Source organism: Carassius auratus, chromosome 30 (assembly GCF_003368295.1).
Source record: "Carassius auratus strain Wakin chromosome 30, ASM336829v1, whole genome shotgun sequence".
Lineage (NCBI taxonomy): Eukaryota > Metazoa > Chordata > Actinopteri > Cypriniformes > Cyprinidae > Carassius > Carassius auratus.
In genome coordinates this window covers 11,311,081-11,328,875 of record NC_039272.1, presented here as the reverse complement: position 1 = coordinate 11,328,875, position 17,795 = coordinate 11,311,081, and the positions used below count along the sequence as shown (strand labels likewise).

At 36.3% G+C, this 17,795-nt stretch overlaps 1 protein-coding gene across 3 annotated transcripts in view; it reads right to left on the bottom strand.

Moving 5' to 3' along the window:
- LOC113049206 (KN motif and ankyrin repeat domain-containing protein 1-like) overlaps positions 1–17,795 on the bottom strand; it is a 46,624-nt gene that overhangs the window by 25,577 nt on the left and 3,252 nt on the right. Inside the window, exon 1 of one of the 3 annotated variants that reach the window (XM_026211357.1) lies at positions 6,642–6,660. The exons of the other annotated variants lie outside the window; for them this stretch is intronic. The gene's annotated coding sequence lies outside the window, so the exon portion shown is untranslated. Of the gene's footprint in view, positions 1–6,641; positions 6,661–17,795 lie in introns of those variants that run through there. 3 annotated transcript variants of the gene reach the window in all.

Below are 17,795 nucleotides of genomic sequence, written 5' to 3'. Positions count from 1 at the left end.
CTGTAATGTATATAGCAAGATCAGCCTTGTTCCTATATTTGATAAACTTTAATAATAGTACATTTTTATTTGCATGAATAGTCAGAAACACCACCTCTGTTCTATTGAACAGTCTAATTTCAAGAGGTCTGGTGGAGCAGGACATTGACATGCACTCAATGCATTCCTGTGTAATAATGATAGCTGCTTTTGAAAAAAAAAAATAGCTGATATCCTTCCTTTAACATCTAAAAATCAATTGTCAAATTGCTACGTAGAAATTTGATAACAGAATGCTAATTAGCACATGCTAATATAAACATCAGAATGGACAAAATAATAATAATAATCTTTCTAAAGTAAAAAGTTGACAAAATACAATAGCTTTAAAAAAAATATTGGGTTTTGTTCATGTATTTTTATACTTTCATATTCATAACCCGAGGACAGATTTAGGAGGGCGATTCGGAATGCACCTCTGATTCCAGTTCTTCTCTATTTTTGGAAAGCTTTTCATCTGTTAAAACAGGCCAAATCCACAAAGCACACACAAACAGACACACATTCACTACAAAAACATCAGAAGTTGCAAATGTTATAACCTAACTCTAACAGTAAACTTTCAAAATGTTTACAAAAAAAAAAAAAAAAGACATCCCCAAATGACTTTTTTTGTCAGATTTGGGTAACTTCTGGGTACAAATTTGCCCCCAAAATATGGCTAAGTACTACAAACACCCTGAAGACAAGAGCTAGTAGTTTATTTATTTTGCACGTTCAGGATCCTGAAACTCAAAGTTTTTAATTAAACCAATGGGGAAATACTGACTGTTCCTTGTTTTGTCTCTCCAAAATTATTCTTTCCCTGAACTGAATCACGAGTGCCTGGCTTGTCTGAATTTAGTGACAGACTGATTTTCAAAGAAATAAGAATATGAACCCTTCAAAAGTGTCTGTAGCAGAGTATTCCTTGAACCAATGAACTTCAGGAGCATCCAACAAAACACCCTTTTATTCACCATTTACCTCTTCTCTTTAGCAGAAATGTAATGCAGTGATACACTTCCACTTTTTGTCTGCTTGCAGCCAGAGAACATAAAAGATGCCAAACAGACACTGGACTGTATCAACTTCTCTACCAGACTAAATTGGGGTTACAATGAGCCAGCCAAATACTACAAGGCTTCTGTGTGCGTCCAAGTGCAAATCCAAATTTCCAACTTTGACAACACTGCCATCTACAGGCTTCCAACATACACAGTTTCGGTGAATGAGCACATGAGCACACAAAGACAACAAAACTAATTAATAATTAATAAACAAATAGTAATAGCCCCCCCCCCCCCAAGCACAAATACAATTGAATGCAAGTTTCATCCACAATCAATCAAACCACCAACACTTAAAATGGAAAGAAAAATACACATACCAAAAATAATAATAATAATCCATTAAGTCCAATTATCTCACGGTTTCAATGTAAAGCATGCATGAAAGAATTTGAGGGGAAACCGTTCACTCCACGTAGCGCTGCAGAGCAAACTCACCGCTTCATTTAACAATGATCCAGCCCTTTCACTCCGCAGGGGTGTAAAGAGGGGACAGGCACGGAGTGGGTAGTCCCTATCGACCACACACTCTTTCACTATTTGTCCCCTCATTGCTCTGACAGACTGATGTCTTTTTCTACTCATCTCGTTCTATTAGTTTTGTAACTTAACGAAACAATGTGCATTTTTTTCCTTCCCATCCCATCTCCTCACCTCTGTCCAACCGTGCATTTGACCAAGGACAGACTGGAGCCAGTTATTTGTTTTGCTCTCCACTGGAGCCAGGCAGACTGAGAGGCCCAGCGGCCGTTCTTCTCATGATAAAGAGCCTTGAGAGGGCTGGAGGCCAAGGGAGCCTCCCAGAGTTACGGCCACTGAATGCTGCAATACCATGCTTTAGCAAAATGCATATCAAATTATACTGCATGATTAAGATTAAAGATTAAACACAAGCTTTAGTCAACCTTCTGAGAGAAGGATTATACTGCTTTTATATGGATTGATTAGGCAGTTACGTTAAATATTAATACTTTATATGTTAACACATTTTATATTTTAATGTCTTTACTATCATAAAGGTTTAATAATTAATAAACACTAAAATTACTGAATTAATAAATTAACATTAACATTTATTATATTATAATAATATAATTTATTATGACATCTTAAATGTATTATATACATTGTAGTGTTGTTTTTGGTGTTGTTTTCGCTTCGAGTGTGCGCAAACTCATTTCGCGTGGCAGGAGTGCATGGCATTTTATGTAACTTTCAGCATAGCTCCGCATCCAAACACGCATGTCTGTGCTGGCGTTTGTGTGAAACAGAAGCAGTTTAATGTGAAGTGCAAACTCCATCAGGTGCTTTTTGACTGAAAACTTTTTTTTTGGGGGGGGGGGGGGGGGTGTTTGCATAATTTGTCCAAGGCTTCTTATTCACGGTATTGCTGTTACAGCTCTGAAATGTTATTTTTAAATGACTGGGTGAAAAAAAAGCATAGTTTTTATTTTGTAAACCACATTTAGTCTTGTTATTATTTTTTTGCATTATCCATTTAATTAGTCATCGTCACATGAGAAGCATTTACGTTGCGTCTCGTCTCCGTCACGTGATTGTCATTTTTTTTCTCTGATGAAAGCAACACTAATACATCGACATATTTAGTTTCAGATACACAAATGTTTTTAATACAAAGAATACATTTTATTCAGAAAAGTACATTAATAAAAATATATATATATATATATATATATATATTTATTAAAAATATAATAAAACAATTAAAATATAAAATGAATTAGATTTTATTCATTTAACTCTTAATGTTTTTACTTATTGTTTTATACACACAAACTTAAAGAGGTCATCGGATGCCCATTTTCCACAAGTTGATATGATTAGGTCTTAATAAAAAGTCATAATATGGTAAAAAAAATTCAATGGTAGTGTAAAAAACACCACGTTTACAACAAATGTAAAAAAATTCTGCTGATCCTGCCCCTCTCTTCCAAGCTGCTCTCAGAGAAACTGTTCACTTTAGCCACATTCATCGTGAAACTTGCTAATTAACACATTATTAGGTAAAAAAAAAAAAAAACTTTTACTCACTTCTTTTGTAGGTGAAGCTGGACCACAAATGATTCGCACAAAGATAGACACATTTAGGTAGATCGGGGCGCATTCACTTCAGACAACAAAGGTTACCACAGAATCTTAAGCGGCTCAGATGTCAGGAGTAAATGAAGACTTATGTTCATTACTACATCTAACAACAAAACAGTTCATTAGTTTAAGATACATTCCTGTCAACATCTACTCTGACAGTGAAACAATGACAGACTGATGACAGCTAACTCAGGGTGGGTCGAAGTAAAAACACCAGTCCAGTCTGTGCTGAAACGCTACTGTTGATCAAACTATCATGGGAGGGGCCTGTGTGTGTGACATCACAAAGACAGGCATCTGAAATCTGCTCGATTTGAGGGGTAAAGATTTTTCTTGATAAAAAAAACAAAAAACACTGGGTGGATTTTTAGAATAATAGGATGGTTGTGTTCATTTTAAACAATTTGTAAAAGTGTATGTAGCATCCGATGACCCCTTTAATGTGTTATATATATAAAAATTAATTCAAAGTATGTTTACAATTCCCACATACATGCTAGATCCATATAAAGACTTACTCTTTACAAGACAAAGAAAAAAGGAAAAAAAAATGGTAACCCAAAGGGTGCTACTTGTTGACAGACACTACAGGAATGTTTTAGACAGCAGTTACAAAGAAGCAGGAGAAATTCCAACGCTAAACACACCTTGCCAGCCTTAATTAGAGCTGCGTTTAAAAGGCTAAAGGGTTTTGTTTGGCTTAACCACTTGAGCTGGCTAGGCTATAATGGTGCTAATGAGAAAGGGCCCATTCCGGGGGGCTGGGAAGGGAAGAGGTGGGATTAGGCTGGGAAATGTATAGAATGGGCAAACCTTGGCATCTAACGGACACAAAGCCTCTAAAAAAGCAATTACCAGCAGAATGAGCTGGTACAACAAACACATTTCATCATAAGTGTCATCCATCACCAGAGCTTTTGACTGTGATTTCTGATCTCTAAGGAATTACCCATTTCAGAACCGTTGGTTTTAGCACAAGTGTCCCACCAGGTTTTGTCAGAAAACGCATTGAAAATCAATTTTCCCTCTGCTCCCCACGCTACAGGTCCTAATGATCCCGAAGCCACATCCACAGCTGTCGCCCTGCCCAAAATCAGCACAACAAAGACCTAGAGCATCCCCTGTGAAGGTTTGGGAAATCATTCGTCTGCTCCGCTTTCAATCGAGTGAGCAACCGTAAAGCAGGCAACAATACGTTTCAGGGAGGTACTCAGATACGCTTTGTAAAACTCACTCTAATAGACGCCAATGGAAGACACAGGTAAAGGAAAGCAACAACTGGCTCAATCTCAGCTTCCAGATAAAAAAAGAGATGTAATAACAAACTAACATTAATATGGCAAATAGTTTTGTAAGTTGCCTAATGTATTCCCTATGAATTTATTTTTTCTAACCCTTTATGCATGGCCATCTGTTGAGCGTTGACTGGACCAGCTGTTCAACACCAACATTTGAGTCTCTAAATAAGACAAAACCTCCCCTAGCCGGTCACTATCCTGAGAGCCTTCGCCTTCAAGTTGTAGATATGTTCCAGAGTGACTACTGAGGTGACCTCATGACCAACTCTGGGCATTAAATGGCTTTCTTCGGCAATTCGTGCTGATATTAACTGGACCGATATGGTATGAGCTTATCGGTGGGAACGGAGAGATGCTCTTCCTCTGATAAACAAAGAGGACATATACCCATAGCTAAACGATAAGCAGTAAAATGTTATCAGAGAATAAAAGACCTGAGGAGAGCTTGCTGGGAACAGAAATTTGATTAAGTAGAAACCTTGACAATTTAGACACAACAAATAAAAGTCTCTTTCAAAATGATTCTTATGTTAAAAATAAGTAAAAACAAGAAACGCAATCCATAGCTATTTGTTGTCTAAAACTTTTCGGTTGTTTACTGGCAGCAAGTGTGGGAGAGAGGCAGATAATGGTGTTGTCACAGTGAAGGGATTTGTCTCACCACACAGACAAGGAAGAGAAACTGTGAGGATCCCATATGGGTTAGACACTTGAAGAAAACAGTTTAAGGAATCCCCCCCACATTTACACCCTGTTACTGCCATCCAACACACACACACACACACACACACACACACACTTTTCAACTCGTCCCATTCTCCCCATGGGATCTGTCGGACTGTCAGAGCACTAAAGCATGCTCTGTAAAACTTCTCATGACTAGAACGAATGCAGTAGACACAATCAGACAGTAGAAATTTTAATTGCTTCCTGTATAACAACTGAGGCAGGAATAGACTGAACAATAGTGAGAGGGGGTGCAAGAATACTTAGACAGGGCTTTGACTTGATTCCCATAAAGGTAAACTTAGAAAGCTGTTGTTAAAAAATGCATATCTTCACTCGGGTGGTATAAATATGTACTTATTTTCTTATATACTTAATGTTTCAAAAGTTTGAGGTCAGTAAAACTTTTTTTGAATTAAAAAAAGCCACTCTTTTGAACTATTAAAAGAAATCTGCAAAAAAACAAAATATCACTTGACACTGAAGACTGGAGTAATGGCCGCTGAAAATTCAGCTTTGCTATCAAAAGAATAAATTGTAATGCCATTTCACAATGTTACTTTTTTAATGTATTTTAAACCAAATAAATGCAGCCATGATGAGACTTAAGACTACAAAACAATGATTGAAATGGTTGGCCAAGAACAGTAAAATAATGATTTACCAGATGAACACCTTGTGTGTGCGATGCTTTCCCTAGTTCTTCTGAAAGAGACATTATAGTCTGTAAATGGACCCTTCTGTCTGCTTAAAATGATCGGTATAATGAGTGTTGTGGTTGACAACATGTCAGCAGCATCTACAAAACCAATGACAAATCCAGCATGTTCACAAAAGGCCTCTGTCTGTGGAATCACACACAAGCAACCCAAGTAAATCACAAATAAGCCTCTAACTGAACACTGTGAAAAAGGAAACACTCAATAAGTTGAGGCCAAAAAGGTAATTTCCTCATAAAACAACAGTCAATGGAATGTGTTAAAATGGCATTCCTTTACAAGTCGAATTATTCATACATACGCCATGTCCAAAATCACGAGCTCATTTAGAAAAGAAAAGGGGATAGAAATAAATTAAAAAAAACAGTGCCTAATGGGATAGTTCCCTCAAGTTGTTACAAATCCAAACCCAAATATATTGACTATGAACTTTCTTTTGTGTAACATAATGTGAAGAATGTTGGGAACCAAACAGTATTGGTTACCATTGACTTTCATTGTATGGACAAAAAATAAAAAATATAAATGGAAGTCAATGAGAAACAAAACTGTTTGGTTCTTACATTCTTCACAATATCTTCTTTTGTGTTCCACAGCAGAAAGCAATTCAGGTTTGAAACGACATGACAGAATTTCAGTTTTTGGCTAAACGGTCCCTTTAAACAAAACAAGGATGACCAAAAAAAAAAAAAAAACATCACCTGCTGTTGAGTGGTGAAAAGACCCGCAGCGGAAACCCTTTAACAGATGACAAGCATCGACTAAAGAAAGAGAACAAGATACGGAGATCAATAGGATGATGTAGATTGATCCTTTGACATTTACATAATGAAAAAAAAAACACTGCCTTAATAAGGAATGTATAAACATAGACTGATGAAGCAGCAGCTGTTGCTGTGCTGTAGTCACTATCCATGACATCTGACAACCTATGAATTCAACTGTCCCCTACAGCTAAAGCCGATTTTGCATATTGACATGATGATGCTTGTTTAATCTATTTAATGTTCAGACATGTTATTAGAGCTGAAAAGTGCTGACAGCTGTGACTCGTTTTTCAAACTTTTCATCAGAAGCGGATCAGAAAAAAACATACACACAAAGCGCATGTAATTTAATGAAAAAAGAGCAACATTTTGAATAAAAAAATCTTAAGTAAGTTTAAGAGCTTTCAGCAAAGCTATAGATACACAGTAATTAAAGACTTTAAAGATTATTTTCTTAGTACTCTCTAATAGAACCATTAAAGATTATTTTTCATTATTATATGTCCTAGTGACATTTAGGAAAATTGCTTCAGATTGCTTAAAAAGTAGCACCAGAAGCAGTAGGACAACTTCAGCTGAGCTCCGTGGGACCATTAGCTCATCATGACCGATATTGTGTTTTTGTTTATGGTGTGAGGGGTCAAAGGGTCATAAGGTTATGATAATACTAGTGCACCCTCTTGCAGATAATGCACTGTATTGTGTGGAGACTTTAGCTCTGCTCTCCGCAGGAAGTTGAGAGCTGTGATAAGTAAGCTCTGGAGGAGAACAGACAGTGGCATTGTGACCCTTTAGGTCACTGTACACTCACATCAAAGCAGGAATCCCACATCTAACCCATCCCTGTAATTACAAGAGCTCTGAGAACAGGAGGAACTCATGAGGAAAATTATAATATGAGAAGATGTGCCCTGAAATTATAGAAATGTGCGCGTATCAGATCTTGCTGAAACTTACTATTAGATGCATTCATTATCTGTATCTACTATTAGTATGCATACTCATTAATATAAACCATTCTTTACATTTAAAATGCATTATTTCAGTATTTTCTACTTTAAAAAGGAATAGTTCAACCAAAAAATAATAATAATAATAATAAAATAAAATTCTGTCAATAACTAGTCACCCTCCAAACATATACATATATATATATATACATATACATATACATATACATACATATACATACATATATATATATATATATATATATATTAGGGCCGGGACTTTAACGCGTTAATTGAGATGAATTAATTACACAAAAAATAACGCGTTAACCAAGATTAATTAATTACAGAAAAAAAATCCCGCATTTTTTATAACTTATTTTTGCACCGCGGAACGTTTCTCACTGGATGAGTTTCGGCAGGACCGATTATACTGAATCACCAACTAGCGTTCGCACATCACCGCAGCAGCACATCGAGCCTCAAGTATCACCTCAACGCAAAGCATATAGCAGCTAGCGTGGACTTTACACTTTATGTTGAACTATGTATTTTGTTGGTGCAACAGTTTATGTTGAACTCTTTATCGTTTTGGCCAAGGTTATTGAGAGTTGGACTTAGTATGTTATGGCCTCTGAAGCAACAGAGAGATGTTTTCTAATAGTCAGTGTTTCCAATGTTCAGAATGTCATTGACAGTATTGTGTTTTACTTGAAAAAAAACAAAAAAAAAACACAATTTACAGAAGGTTCCAGCACCTATAAGCTTCCTGAATTTCTGAAATGTACTATTTCTAAATTGTTTCTAAATATGCTATTGCTACACTTCATGGCAAAGATTGCACTGGTCTGCTAGACTTGGTTGAACAAAAATAAACAATATTTTGTTGCTTAAGCTTATGTATTCAGTCATAATTCAATGGTATACTATAAATCCATGTGAAAAAAAATTACTTCTCACTGTTCTCAGGTCAAATATTTATATGCGATTAAAATGCGATTAATTTCGATTAATTAATTACAAAGCCTCTAATTAATTAGATTAATTTTTTTAATCGAGTCCCGGCCCTAACATATATACATATATACATATATATATATATATATATATATATATATATATATAAAATTTCATGCAGAGATGTGGTCAGAAATGCTAACAAGTCAATAAATAAATACTTCCAAATTATTATTCATTTTGCTCCAAAACATTGAACCTGCAATCTGCATTAAGACACAGTGGGAAGCCTAAGAGCAGTCAGATGCTCTTTCTGGTCTATAAACTGCTTGAGTCTATTAGACACAACACTCCAAGCGGACTGATCTTACAGAACACAACTTGGTTCAGGACCCTGACACCAGAGGATTTCCTGGGAATGAGCTCAGTAATTGCGAGCATGGCTTAACGAATCAATGAGCACTGATCAAATTAGGAGAAGCATTGTCTATCGACCGCAAAACTGACTCCAGGGACCCTCCCCTTGCTGTGGACATGCAGGGGAGCCTGTAAATAGAGCCCAGGAGTTCTGTCACGTAGCCACACAACCATGTAATGTTTGGGTTTGAAGCAGCAGTCAGTGGGACTTGCACGTAATCCAGCATTACTGAGAGAAAGAATAAAGGGTATTTAGAAATGAATAAGGATCATAATTTAAGAATCCTGCATCTTATCCCTAAGACAGTTTTACTGGGGCTTACGGCGGATTATTAATCGGTTCCAAAGAAAAATTGAGATATGTGAATCTTAAAAAGAAGCACTGAAAAAACTAAAAGGTAATAAGCAAAATGTATGCATTCAAAGCTTTTGAATCCATTTTAAACATGACCAGTTCTCTGTTGCTTAGAGGCTTTGCCAGATCAAGACAGTATTAATCTTCCTTTCATGGAGAGATCTGTCACTGTACAGCATACTTGTCTGCCAAGGCCTGAGGTTAAGGAATTTTTAATCAAGTCATCACACCACAAGTCCCTGGAAGAGTTTTACACAGTCCGAGCACTCTCACACAAGACATTTACACACAACACAAAAGTGGTGATTGTCTTAACTAAATATGCTAAAAGTGTTTTCCAATGTGTCGTCTTTAGTATTTTATTTGTACACTTACTAACTAAAGCCGCAATACAAATGTATTTTGGTAAATCTGTAAAAATTAGAGCGAGTTAGAATGCATTACATAAATGTATGTTGTAGGCTCAAGTTATCCTTTAATATTATTGTATAAAAGCAATATCCTTATTTGCATGAACTTAAATTTGTGCATGCACTTTTTAAAGCCATGCTTGAACTCAGCATTTCAATGTGATGTCATGCACTTGGAGCCAAACTACAAAAACCTGGTCTGCTCCTGACAATATTAGGAACCCCATTAGCATGAGTGGATATTAACAAACAAGCTGATTTTAATAATATATAAAAAATATTTGGTGTTATTGATTAGTGTACAAGAGGCATGTTCTCAGTCTCATCCCTTAATGTAGTTCAATTGATAAAAAGGTTTAGAATCTGTGATCTATAACATTCATCTGTAATTTGCAAAACACTCTCATTGTAGTTCATATTCTACTTTACAAATTAGTCGCAAATTCATATGAATTTGTACCCATATGTTTTTGAACAGACATGCTTCTGAAATACTTGAATTCATAAACCACCAATTCAAAGAGACACATGAGATCCGACTGCCAAATGCCCCCAGGTTTTATTCACATGTAGTTTCACATACGTAACCCCCAAACTCTCACAATTCAAACTTCAGGCATCATCAGCGACAACAATTTATCAATTGAATGTTTATTAATATTCTGATAATCTGAATATTTTATCCAACATGTAAAGCATTTCTAATCAGTGAGTCAAGTTGACGTGCAGGTGGCCTGTTCATTTCAATAAACAAAGTAGGTGGTGAGATCTTGTTTAGTCGTTTCAACAAATGCACAAACTCTGTTGTGATTTTCTGTCAGAAAACAAACTTGTTTGATTTTTCTCAAAAGCATGAAAGGTGGATGACAAGACATTAGAAGGTTGAATCCAGATGGAAATTTGGTTACCTAGGTGAACCTGCCCCTATTAGTGAAAACAGAAACCTGAGAGGGCTATTATGCACTGGACATTGCTTTAGCTCAGCCTTGAGCTCAGAGAAGCCAAGAACTGAATCTCTCTCTCTCTCACACACACACACAGGTTGTTTCTGATAAATATTAAGCAGAAACATGGAGTTAGCAAATTCGGTTTGTTAGATAAATTGGGGAGAGAGTCAGATGAGGCTGATGTCAGATGGTGTTTAATCACACTTAAGAGTAATCATACATGTGTTATCAACAGAAGCACGTCTGAACATAAAGAACAAGCCTGTTGCTGAAGGCTTGTACTGGTTAAGATAATATCATTGAGAAATCAAGCCAACGGCTTAATGTTTAGCAATTAATTTTCACAAAAAAGCATTTACAGGAAGTCAACAGGAAGAAAATTAACATTAAAGGCATTTGGAACAACATGAGGTAAATAAATAATTTATTTGGGGGTAAACTGTCCCTTTGCGTACTATAGGCTATACAAAAGTTAGCCAAAACTTTGTTAGCCGGATATCTACAGGCTTATTTTGGAGGGAGGAAAGCAGCCTACAGCTTCATACAGAAAGCATGGCTTAGCGGAGAATCGACAGCCTGATTTAAACTTAGCAATCATCTACATATATATATAGAAAAAGAAAGAGAGTGAAGGCTGTCAAACACTGAATGAGGAGCATTGTGGCATGCCACAGCTAGGACAAAGACACCACATTGATTTCAGGGCAAAAGTTCACTTCAAGAATGAACAAAATGGTTTTGATTGATTTAAAACTAGGTGAAGAAAATATGCCAAAAAAGGAACCTTTACAGTTTGTCACCGGGCAGTACACTTAAAGGTACACCTTTGTAATTTTTTAACCCCTTAAAAGTGTATACTAGTAGCCCTAAAGTTTCATTTTGTGGATTTTTTTTTTTTTAATAATTTATATTTATTAAAAAAATTGTCATGTGTTATACACAATCTTCCAGCATATGGTTATTATGTACATTATGTAATCAATGATTTGGGACAAATATAGTGACATTTCTAGATTTTGAGCAGTCTCCAGAGTCTGTTGGTGTGCTCTCATCAACATGCTTCTCATCTCCTTAAAGGGGTCATCGGATGCGACATGCAATAAAGTTGTTTGAACTGCAATGTGTTTTTTTTTTTTATCTCGTTAAAACATTCCCCTTTCTCAAATTAATCCATTCTCAGATGTCTGTCTGTGTGACATCACACAGACTCAGGCCCCTCCCACGATTGTTTTTTGACATTGTCATCAGTTCTCCATTGTTTCGATGGTGAAGCATATGTAAACAAGATTAGCTCCTAAGCGATTGAGGTGTTTTGTTGTTTAATATAATAAATGAACATAGCAGTCTTCATTTACTCCTGACATTTGAGCCACTGAAGATACAGTTGATTACCTTTGTTTCTGAAAGGAATACACCCCCCTGTCCACCTAAATGTTCACGTAAATCATTTGTGGTCCAGCTTCACCTATAGAAGAAGTGAGTATAAGGCTATTTTACGAATGTTTTCAAATTGTTTTTTTTTTTTTTTAATAATGTGCTAGCTAGAAAGTTCTGCAGCTAAGGTAAATTTTCTCATGAGAACGGCTCATCACCCCACTGAAGAGAGGGGCGGGGTGAGCACAGCTCATTAGCATTTAAAGGAACATGCACTAAAACGGGTTGCTAAAAACAGAGCTGATTTTGACAAGATAAAAAGAGTGTAGTTTTACACTACCAATGAGAAATTTTAACTAGAGCATGACCAATATGTTTATGTTTATGTATGTATATATATATATATATATATACACACAAACACATTTTTTGCAATGATCACTCGATCAAACACTTATAATGACATGACAGAGATATGTAATGGAGGCAGGGCATTTAACAATAAACTTTACTATACAAAATAAGTCTGATGTCAGTGCACTGAACAGTAAAGTTGAATTCAATTCCATTCAACTTTATTCCGTTGAAGTTTATTTGACCCTGGAACATTCATTCAACGATTTGTGCTACTGTCTTTACACAGACTAAACTTACTAGAGAAGTGTGAAGTGTGGCATAACATAGGGGAGCACATGCCTTGTGCATTTTAATGCCCTTTGAATGTAACATGTATGTTCCTTTCGAACTGGAATCATGGCAGAATGTCATGTGCAGTCCACTTTGCAGGGCACTTACAGTTGAATAAGACAACGCATGAATGCTGACTGAACAAGAGACTTCCTTACTGAAGGGAAAGTGTTGACTGGTGTCACTATCTCCCGGATGCACCTGCGGATCTCCACCAAATCCATGGGATCCCTTCAGCTCAGTAGTGGTACTGTATGTGGTACACCATATACAAGATGTAATGATTTACAAGATTTAATGACTGACAAAATCCTGAATAGTGAAGCCAAATTAGTTTCTTTTTTTCTTGGACTAGTAAGGTAAACAATTATTGTATGGACTGCTCTCTAAAACTTTAAATACATCTACAGTATTAGGTGATTCGCGTCAATAGATGACAGTGCAGCATCTAACAGTATTGCAGTATTGGCCCTTAAAGCACAGAAGGAACTTAATGCTAATGCTAATTAAAAACTACTGAAAGCATCTTTAATAATGTAAAGTTATGGAAGTAAAATATAACTTATTGTGGTTTTCTTTCTATAGTCTACACACCAATCATTAAAAATAAGTTACTCAAATCTACGCACACAGGCCTAAAAAGAGTTTTACCGCTTTGAGACAAGCCAGACAGCATGTGACCACTGGAAAACTAAAGGTAGTGTGCAGGACTTCAGCCTAACTGACACTGACTCAAGCAGTAACTCAAGCAGTCTGACAGGCAGCAGAACACACCTTCATCTGAAACCTGAGGAGATCAGTGGTCAGTCAACCAAGCTCTCTGTAGGCTGACAGTTTATCACAACACATACAGTCAAATATGGGAGGTTAAATATATTAGAGCTTACATATACACATTGCCTAAATAATGGCTTACTAGTTACTTTTTAAGCAAGGAGGTCAACTTCAAAACCATTCCCTTTTATATAAAATCGCATTTGCTCAATAGATAAAATCTTTGCATTCTGCTATCTTTTGCTCAATGTCATCAAGTACTGCTATAACAAATAAAAATCAGGGGCAGGGGCTAACCAGACCATGCTAGCCAGCCAAACCTTGACCTCCTGTTTGTAACCAATCAAGTCTTGCTAGCAATTATTATTTTTTTGGCTTCTAGTTGACATGTTTGCCAATTGCTAATTGAAAATGTGTCCATAGCACACACTGATTTCTACAGGAAAAGACTTTATGGCTAACCTTTAGTGTGTCCCAAAAGATCTCAAAAAGGGCAGACTTCCATGAATGGAGGGTTCTCAGCTGAACAGTGCTTGCACATACCATTCTCTGGATTTTTCACACCCAGGACTATTTGGCATTTGCCTTTCCTTAGTAAAGACCTACGTTCCTCAGACCTGCCTGTTCCTGCCCCAAACATTTAGCTCAGTATTCATCAATGCTACCCTTCACTGCATTCCATTGAGTGCTGAGCCTTTGCAAGGTAGTGAAGGGGAGACCAGGGGAAGGTTCATTCCCGGATTATCTTTTACTCACTTCAATCAGACCTTCAGTGAGAGACAAGAATCCTATTATCATTTATTGTTTCTCTGTATATCGTATTATGTTGTGTTTTCTAACTTATAGGTAAAGTCAGCTGCAATGTCTGGACCATGAACCTAAGCTTTTCATACCGTACGAGTAGAGCAGACTTGACCCTTGGCATCTAAAATGGACTCAAACTGTTAATCTTTGCAAAACTTGTGCAGTGTATTTCAAGTTTTAATTGTACTACAATTGGCCTTGGAATGCTCCTAAAGACATAGTCCCTGTCCCAAATGGCACACTTCACATGTACTTGCGGACAATGACTGCCACGTGTACATGTCCATTAAGTCTAGGAGAGCGTAGAGTGTCCCATTCATCATCATTTTAGTTTTCAGAAGGGATCTTTGCTCCCTCGAGGCGAGCAACACGGATGACTTCTACTATAGACACAAGTGTGGCACAGTCGGGTCTAAAACAGTCTACCATCTGACTTTTGTAATCTTTCCTGTCAAATGGCACGGTTTAGAAAAGAGAGTTAACAGTGTTGTCAAAAATGAATGTCACTTGCAAATGTGGGTATGTCTCATTTCAAGAAAAACAAAAAGACTTCTGTGAAACAACCGGAACGTTGAGAAAGTAGGAGTTTTTCCTCTGTACCCACTAATCCCAGCTGGATCATGGCTCAGAATTTGTTTTCTCTTCTTGTCACCAGCAGAGATCTTTACATTGCTATTTGTGAATGTATCTACCTTATTTTGCATGATGAAAAATAAAGATACCATGCAATGAAGAGTTGTAGAGAGAAATAATTAAATATATTGCAATCAATAATTCATTAACTGCAAGCAACAGCACAAATACATGCAATATAATAAAGAGAGCTATGAAACTTGAAAGTTTTTCAGGTCAAGTAAGTTTTTATTCAAGTAAGAAATACTAAATAAATCATAGTAATCAAATGTACATTTTATCAAATTTAATTTCTGTAAAATGGAAAGCAATGCACTGATACTATTACAGACTAAAGTTTTTTTTAAAGCCCTTTCTTAGGTTCTCAAGGCAAAGCTGTGAGGAAAGTTTCTGTAATTAATTAAAACCTTAAGAAACTACAATAACCAAAGTAGTATTCAATAAAAATCCAAGACTTTTGTTCTTGTAAATATTCCAAGTATTAATTTAATCACAGGAAATAATAAGAGGAAGTTCCCACAGAACTTGTCTAGATAATGAATTCCTAATTAATATGTAAACATGAATGTCTAGACAGCATCCTAAACTAAAATTCATTTTGGAGTCGGTCTTGATTTAAGTCAGCATGAGTGTCTTGAATACTGTCCAACGAGCCAGTGCGATGGTCCCTGATTGGATACGACCAGTTTACAACAACAACAACAACAACAACAACAACAAAAGTCCAGGACCTCCTCTCTCCTTATATTAATTGCCCTGTACCCCAGTCTCTTCCTAGAATATACTCCTCCTTTAGGCTAGCGAGACAAAAAACGGTTGCATTATGAGAAAAAGCTTTAACTGAAGCCACACTTACTGCATCTAATGGAAAATGACTGATTTGATTACAAAATGCACATGCTGTTCCACAAAAAGAAAGAGAGTTAATGAGGCATCAAATGCAGGTGATTAAAGCACTGCACGGAAAAGAAGGTAATTAGCATTTTGAATGCAAACAACTCATATTTTCCATCAGGAAGTCATAAAGAATCATGTGTTCTACTTTGAAGAGATAGAAAGCAGCATTTACTCTGAAAAATGTACTAACATCAAGTTATTAACCTGACTTACTGCACTTAAATGAAAGAACAACTATAATTTATAACTCTAAAATCATTTAAAAAGATAGAATTGCATTTTTGCATTTTTAATTGTGACAGAGCATTTACTACTTTATTTTATTTAAACAAAAAGAAATGACTGATTATTCAACAGTAAACACATTATGATTTCAAATAAATACTATTCTATTAGTCTTCCTATTAAATCACCAAATTCTGACAAAAAAAGTACCACAGTTTAAACAAAAATACTAAGCAGCCAAACCATTAAAGAGCCACACAGATGGGAAATCAAAAATGTATTACAGTGTATGATGTAGCTGTCCATCAGTGCAAACAATGTGCAAAGTAATTAAACCAAAAAGTACACGATTTATAAAGTTATTGGCTTCTAAAGTAAGGAGTCGACTCTGAATCGCTAAAATGAGTCGTTATAGATTTCAAATCTTTTGCCCATCTCGATGTACGTCACTAGGAACACTTTGCATAATAATCTCCGCCTACCGTCTTGGGTGAAACGGAACTCTGAACTGCCCCACCCCCCCACACAGATGCTCTGGTTGGTGTGATAGCATCATGTCAAGGAGACCGTTTGTTTTATTTTCACTGCCAAAGAATGAAAATCAGAAGAACCAATGGCTAAAATTCATTTTCACCACAATACCAGAGCAGTACAACAAATCCTCACTGATGACTGCTTTTCTAATCTCGGTGAGTACATAGTACAAGGCGGGATTTTCAAAGCGTTTGGCCATAAAAGAGGGTTCATTACCAACTTTATTTAGACCAACGAGCATCTCCGAATCACAACGCGAAGTATGATTATGAAGTTATGTGTTTGTTTTCTCCCGAGCGTCTTATCAGTATGTGTGCTGTCTGCAGCCTTTGTCTGCGCTGATCTTCATTTACAAACACGTCATTAAAATGAAGTGTAACTCCGTGAATACTCAACGAAGAGACATGAGAGAGATATCTATAGAAAGCTTGACATGTCTACTTTAAAACTAAACAACTGCTGTCGAAAACAGATATTCTGTGATAAAGTAATCCATATAAAAACTATGTGGTGTCTGTTTTTCATGTCTCCCTTTGTTATATCTAATGTGACCACGCCCCCGCGCTATTCATATTCAAACTGAAGCGCGCGGCTTGAATACACCCACATAGAAGAAAAAGCAGCGAGACCGTTCAAGTTTTTTATTTTACTGTTTGCTTCGCGGTAAGAGGAATAAGACATAATTCACCCCAAACAGATGTTAACGCATTGTTTACCGTGAAGTTGTGTGCGGAACAACCAATCAAAACTATGTCAGTTGACCAATCAGAACACAGTATGTTACCGAAAGGTGGGGTTTAAGGAAACTGAATCTTTTGAACAGCTTCGTGCGAACCGTTTGGGGATCTCTGAGAATTGAGGTAATTTTAAAATGATATTTTGACAAAATGACAATGTTTTTTTAAACCTTGGATGGATTTAAACCTAATGTACAGGACTTATAAACAGTGATAGGAAGCTTAGAATTTTTAAAGCTCTTTAAAGCCTGATAATAGTAAATTTCTCTTGAGCTCATATCAGCAAATTAGAATTATATCTCATACAAATACATTAAACCTCTTTTGAATGACCAGGAATACTTAAACAGAATTACAAAATCAACAGAATACAACTAAAATCCGTCA